Source organism: Triticum dicoccoides, chromosome 2B (genome assembly GCF_002162155.2).
Source record: "Triticum dicoccoides isolate Atlit2015 ecotype Zavitan chromosome 2B, WEW_v2.0, whole genome shotgun sequence".
Lineage (NCBI taxonomy): Eukaryota > Viridiplantae > Streptophyta > Magnoliopsida > Poales > Poaceae > Triticum > Triticum dicoccoides.
The window spans coordinates 825,329,924-825,337,554 of record NC_041383.1 but is presented as its reverse complement, the minus strand read 5'-3'; the positions used below and the strand labels follow the sequence as shown (position 1 = coordinate 825,337,554).

General features: G+C 45.7%; 1 pseudogene; it reads left to right on the top strand.

Annotated features, from left to right (window-relative positions):
• Positions 1-696: 696 nt before the first annotated feature.
• On the top strand, positions 697-5,971 carry LOC119266116 (annotated as a pseudogene).
• Positions 5,972-7,631: the final 1,660 nt, after the last annotated feature.

The following is a 7,631-nucleotide window of genomic DNA, read 5'->3' as shown; positions in this document are numbered from 1 at the left end:
CAAAAACTACTGCCAATGCTTACATCTGCGTTGGATGTAAAAAGCTTACATCTGCTTGTTTGTTATGTTAGTACCTTCTACTCGATCTGCCCTAGACGTAATTCTTATTTCGGTTGCAACATGATGCTTGAACTGTACGTGCTATGTTCTGTTATTGTAATAATGATAGTCGAATCTGACCATGAAGTCATTCCAAACATGGTGTTTTTCCCCCAAGTAACAAATTACGTACTCACTCCTTCCCAATATATAAGGCGTTGCACAATTTTGACTATAATTTTCACTTATAGTATGTCTACAGAATTACTATAAAGATATAAGAAATAAAACTATTTTGGAAGGCAAATGCAATGATGCCATTTATGCATGCTAAGTCCATAAAATTTTGTATAAATGAGTGGTCAAAGTTGTGCATTAAAGATTGTGCAAACTCAATCATGCCTTATATTTTTGGAAAGACGGAGTAATGAAGTACTCTTTGAACTGCAAAAATGTCTTTCATTTAGATACAAAAGAAGTAATATACTACAGAAGTCACTATGCCAAATCATTGGCTACCTTTTTTTTTTCTGTGAGCATATTAATTGGCTACCTGAGTAACCGGGGATTTGGGTCTAGCTAGTAGCTTGGCACCTAGGCTCATACATACATAATGAATTTTCTCTTGTTTTTAGTTTAATTACACAGTGACCATAAATGGAACGCAAAGCTTGTACTACGCGAAGCGATCTAGAGAGGATGTTAGTTGTTGAAACAGCCGAGCCCAAGGCCCTACCATTATTACTCCTGGAGGACATCACAGACAATTTCTCTGGTGATCGAGAGATTGGCAGAGGAGGGTTTGCAGTGGTTTATAAGGTATATACATTCCAATCTTAATCATGCTTGATTCAAAACCTCAAGCCGGTCGTATTATGCTAACACATGTTCCGGGAGCAGGGAATCATTGGTGATAGGGCGGTTGCTGTGAAGAGGTTGTCCAATGCTTTTATGGATGATAAAGAGTTTCATCGAGAGGCTCAATGCCTGATGCGGGCAAAGCACAAAAATGTAGTTAGATTTCTAGGATATTGTGCTGACAGACAAGGAAGTATGGCAACATACAATGGTAAACTTGTCATGGCAGATATCCACCAAAGATTGCTTTGCTTCGAGTATATACCTAAAGGGGGTCTTGATAAGTATATCACTGGTATGACTATGCGGCCTCTAACATCATTGTCCATTTTCTCTATATACTAGAAATTATCTAACGTGTGATATAACATTTTGACATCAAGTATGTTGATCACATTTTTTCTCCTATCCCCTTTATAGATGCATATCGTGAGTGGAGAACCTGCTATAAAATTATCAAAGGTATTTGTGAGGGCATCAAGTTCCTTCATGACAATCATATCATTCACTTGGATCTGAAATCCGCCAATATACTACTCGACGATAGCATGGTACCAAAAAATTACTGATTTTGGCCTATCTAGATGCTTTGATGAAAATCAAAGCCGGGATATTACCAAAACCATATTAGGAACAATGTAAGCTAGTAAACACCTCTTGTAAGTTTCTCTGTGAGTTGAACCCCACTCTCCTTGTCCACTAATCGGTCAAATATTTTCTATTTTTATATAGGGGATATTTGGCGCCGGAATTTCGTGAAGGGGGTGTAATCGCACCCAGTGCTGACTTGTATAGTCTTGGTGTTATTATAATAGAAATACTGACCGGGCAGAAAGGGTATCTAGGGACTGGGAATGTAAGAACAATCAACTTCCTTTATTGCTAAGAAGGACCGACCTTAAAATAATTTTCACCGTTTTAATATGCATATTATCACTATTTTTAGCATGGGATGTATAGCCGTGTTATTTGTGGAAGCACACCTAGTAGTGGAAGCATAGTTTTGGCTGCAAAAGAATAGAAACAACAAAATTCTTTTTAAAGAAGTTTTCTTCTTAATATGACGCATCATTTCTGAAAGTGCAATTTACATCGAGATAAACCTGGCTTGAATCTATTGGGACATGGTCTACTTTTTAGAGAATTTGTGTTCTTTGTTTGATGCTTGAACGTATGTGATCGGTATATGGTATACATATTATTTCCTATATAGAAAGATGTTGTCAATCCATTTCATAGACCATAACCCACCATTGAAATTTTTCAGGTGCTTGAAAGTTGGAGTGATAGGTGGGAGAGATCACAACAAGGCAGACTATCCGAACAAATATGAGTATGCTACGAGATAGCTTTAGAGTGCAGAGACTTCAATCCAAAGAAGAGACCTGCTAGCGCGCAAGATATAATTGACAGGCTACACGGATACCACTAGGATACTTGCAATAGAACCATTTGAGTTGACTGAGTATGGATTTTGGTGCTCCATTGAGGACTAGGCTAGGAATCCTGTTTAAGGCTTGTTTTGTTTGGATTTTACTTCTACTTTTGCAGCTTTTTCACTATGGAAAAATAAAAGCCAAAAAAGCTCCTAAATTGATGCTTTTTAGCTTCGGCTTTTCGCTTATACCAGCATATAACAATATTGATTCATAAGTCAAGCCGAAGCAAAAGGACCCTATTTAAGAGCTTTCGTGACCTTTTTGTCAAAGTGAAAAAGCTGCAAAAGCGGAAACAAAAGCCTAAACAAATAGGGCCTTAGTCGCATATCCCTGCTATTATTAGTTTTGGACTGTTGTCAATGGAGCAACTTTAAAGTTTTGACCATCAAAATATATGGAAGTAATTAGCAACAAAAACATCAAACTATATTACTAGTTATGTTATGAGATATATTTTCATAATAATCAATTAATTTACATGTATGAAACAACATGCCCGCTTCATTCAAAAAAATGAAAAATTAAAGCAAATTGGGCATCTTCAACGTTAACCCAACAATCAACCAAAAAAAAATAAAGTTGTAGGAGTTCCATATGTAGGAATGCTATATATTATGTCCTCCCTCCATTTCGAAATAATTGCCGTACCACCTTTGAAAATTACTTTGAAGGATATATATTTTGGGTTGCCTAGGGCACATCTAGATGTGCCATAGTTATTACACATCTAAATGACTCGATTAAACTAAAAAAAAGACAAAAGAAAATGGTCTGTCTAAGACACATCTAGTTATGTCACATCTAAACTGATTTCCATTCTGTTTGTGGTCTATTTTTTTTGTCCTAGTTTTTTTTATTGCTGCATTATATATTTGTTGAGCTTAGATGTGACATTCTTAAAAAATATCTAGATGTGAATTAGACAAACTGAAATGAAAATGTCTGCATGAATCTTTGTGTAAAATCAGTGGCGCGTAACTTAGATGTGCAATAGTTAAAGCACATCTAGGTGTGTTTTAACAAAACTGGTATATTTTTACTTTTCTTGTTGTCCTCTTTGCTTTGCTTAGTATGTTACTCCACTATTTATTTTATTGTAAAAAATAAAAATAAAAGACTAATTCATGCGCATGCATCCGCTCTCAGACAGGGGAGGCTGCCTCTTGTACCTCAGGGATGGCGGCGTCCGAATCCAAGGGGAAGAGCAAAGACGTGTCTGCCTCCTCTGAACCTAGGCATGCCGTGTCCACGCCGCCGGTGGTCATGCCGCAGCCCGTTGGCCCCGCGCCCGCGTTGGTGCAGGCCGCCCCCGGATAGGCGTACAGTCTGGTTGAGACGAAGCCTCTCCTCGGCGCGCGCGGCGCGGCAATGGCGACGAGGGTGTCGTCGATGTATGACATGGTGGAGCGGATGCAGTACCTGTACGTGAGCGTGGTGAAGGCGCGCGACGTGGACATCACCGGCTCGATGGACGCGTACGTGGAGGTGAAGGTAGGCAACTTCAGGGGCACCACGCGGTATCTGGAGAAGAAGGCCAACCCAGTAGCTATAGTGATGAAGTTGGCCTTCTCCTTCGTCCACCTGAGTTCCAACGACGTGGAGGTCATCGTCAAGGCCAAGGCCAAGCCCACGCTCCGCGACGAAATAGTCGGCCGCGTCGTCTTCGACAGCAAGATCCACGCCAAGGACAAGTCGGTGGATGAGCGGACTGAAGGAGTCGGCACCCATGGCGTTCGAAAGCAAGATCCACCTGAGGATGAGCCTGGAGCCGGCGTACCACGTGCCAATGGAGTCAACGTACTATAGCGGCGACCTGCAGCCGGCGGCGGAGAAATTCCGAAAGAGCGCCATCGGCGTGCTGGAGGTGGGCATCCTTGGCGCACGTGACCTGGGCGATAACTGTTGGAATTTTGATCTCCGATCATAACTGACCCAGAGAAAAAGGGGACCCTTTTTACCCCACGTATGTGCCATGACCGGAGGCACCAAATCCAGCTGTTGGTTTCGGTCCCTGATCCCTTTAGCGCCACCTATATAATGAGCAGGATGTACCCCTTCAAAATAGAAAAATACACACATGTCAGGGTCATACAACTTGCTAACCACCGATCCTTAAAAGAAGGCGCTCAAGGTGATCAGAAGACCGACTACCACCGCTGGCCACCGCAAGGTCAGTGCCGGCGGCCAGTCCTACTGCGGCGCTCCTGCTGCTTGCTTTGAGGTCCTGTTCCTGCACTTCTTCTCCAACCATCTTCATGTTTCGAGGCAAGGTGTAGCCATAGGCTACATGAGGAGTGCATCAAGCAGGAACAAGGCTTCCGTCAAAACCTGTAAGAAATCACGAACCCTTTTCTATTAATCTGTATTAGGTGGTCTAATGCTAGGCTTAAGATCCTCTCACGTTTATCCCTAAAGTTTGTTTCCAACAACAACAAGTACCCCTACTGCGTGGCCAAGTACGACGTCAAGTGGGTGCGCACGCACACGTTGCTCCTCCGCACGGTGGGGCCAATGTGGAACGAGCCGTACACCTGGGAGGTGTTCGACCTCAACACCATCATCACCGTCGTCGTCTTCAACAACAACCACCTCTCCGGCCATGGCAACGGATCAACCAGCAAGGAGAAGGACCAGCCGATTGGCAAGGTGCCCATCCGGCTGGCGACACTAGAAAACCAGGTGTACACGCACTCCTACCCGCTCATGGCGCTGAGCCCGAGCGGACTGAAGAAGACCGGGGAGCTCCACCTCGCCGTCTGGTTCACCTGCACGGCGTGGGCAAACATGCTGGCGCAGTACGGGTGGCCATTGCTGCCCGAGATGCACTACACGAACCCTATCTCCGTGCTGAAGCTGGACTACCTACGGTCACAGGCGGTGCAAGTGGTGGCAAAAAGGCTCGGCAGGGTGGATCCGCCGCTGCGTAAAGAGGTGGTGGAGTACATGCTCGAGGTCGGCTCACACATGTTCAGCCTGCGCCGGACCAAGGTCAACTTCAACCGGATCTCCTCGCCTTTATCCGTCGCCAAGGGCATCTGCAAGTGGAAGAACCCACTGACGACGATTTTGGTGCACGTGGTGTTCCTGAAGCTGGTGTGCAACCCGGAGCTGATCCTGCCCATCATCTTCATGTGCTTGATCATGATCATGGCGTGGAACTACTTCCGGCGGCCACGGGAGCCGTCGCACATAGACACGGTGCTGTCACGCGTGGAGCTCGCGCAGCCCAACAAGCACATAGATCGGTTATGTGGTGGTACACCGATGTGGCCTACCCCGACGAGCTGGACGAAGAGTTCGACACGTTCCCGACATCCAAGCTGGATGACATCGTGAGGCTGAGATACGAGCGGCAGCGGAGCCTGGCTGGGATGGTGCAGATGGCGGCCGGCGACGTTGCTGCGCACGGGGAGCACGCACAGTCGCTGCTCCGCTGGCATGATCCGAGGTTGACGCCCGTTTTCATGGCGCTCTCGCTGGTGATGGCCGTCGTATTGTACCTGACTCCGGTACGGATGTTGACCATGGGGATGGGGCTCTACTTCCTCCGGCCGCCATGGTTCGGGGGCAGGACCAACCTGCTCTTCAACTTGTACAGACAACGTCTTCCCTCCATGGAAGACGAGATGCTATAAGGTTGATGCATGCAACATTATTTTTTCTTCCCTTAACTACTCCTGCTATAGTACTCCCCCCGCGTCACAAAATACTTGTTGAAGAAATGGATGTATAAGTATTTTCGAAGCGAAGGGAGTAGTACGTAGCATTTTATTTATGTATATTACTTTTCTCACTTCCATATTAAGCATTAATTACTGTCTGTTTAGATCTATCTTTCGTAAGTAAGAAATAGCAGGTAGGATCGCTGTCAATTTACTATATCTAAATAGCTAGTCTTTACTAACTATTTCTCCTGATATGCAAGTATGTCACATCATGCATGAAAAAAGCTCACTCCTACTACTGTTTGGTCTAATCCTAACTATCTATAGACTACCGTGGGAGAAGAAGGAACGGAGGTAGATCAAGGAACCGAACGCACTGGAGTTTTGCGACCAAAACCCGGCCCCTCGAACGAACGGCCTTCCTTTCTTGAGCTCAAACTGGCCAACAACACACAACAGGCAGCAATACTCACGAACAGGGTGCTACCGCGTCAATGATCTGCATGCCCGCGTGTGCTCACGACGCGACCAACACGCACACCGCGGCAGTTCCAAAACATCGCCAACGACCTAGCCTACCGTGGTCACCACGCCACACACACACACACGCATGCTCGCATGTTTCGCTTCGGCACGCCTAGTACGTGCACACACACTGGACTCCACTGCCACAGACTCGACTTGGCGCCTTGACGTCGGTCACCATCGTGTCAGTTCGTGGCTTATTCCCAACAATCACCCCTAAGCTGAGACCTAGAGGAGGACAGGCTTGTCGATCGGCGAGGAGCGCCTTCTCGTCCGCCTTCTTTGGCTTTCGGCAGTCCCTCTGAAAGTGGCCGTTGTTGTAGCACCGGCCGCGCCACCTCTCTTCGCCTGATGCCGTATTGCTGCTGCCATTGTCGAGGCCGTTGTCACCACTACGCCATATATGCTAAGTACTCCCTCCGTAAACCAATATAAGAGCGTTTAGATCATTATTTTAGTGATCTAAATACTCTTATAGTAGTTTACATGTTGTTACTTTTTGGTAAGTTAGCATTTCTTGCGACATCTCGGAGGCCCAAACGTTCTTCTCCCTCGCCGGCCGCCGGGCGCCGCGTGGAGGACCCTAGCTAGCCACCATTCACGAGGGCAAGTTCCAATGCGTCACCTGCTCCTCCGTGATTCCGCACTTCTCCGTTCAGACAATATAATTCAGAAGAGCTGCAACAAAGCTAAACAAGCTGCACTTGTCTTGCAGTTGCAGTGCAGAAGGATAGATAGATTATTCCACACCGCTTGACAAGCCTCCGGTCTGGCCGCCGACGAGCTGCACTTGTCAATGTAAGACAATAGAATTGGGGGAACCGGCTCAACCCTCCAAGGGTGGCCTATCTCATATATATAATGAAGGGGTACAAGTTACATTATACGTATATGTACGTATACAACTACAGAAGTTATACATTCTAACACCCTCCCTCAATCTTAGCCACTTCCTAAAGAATCTAGAAGGGTAAGATTGCGCCTACAAGTCTCAAACTGTGGAAGAGGTAATGGCTTGGTGAAGATGTTTGCAAGTTGATCCTTGGAAGAGATGAACTTGATCTGTAGTTGCTTCTGAGATACCCGTTCTCGTACAAAATGATAG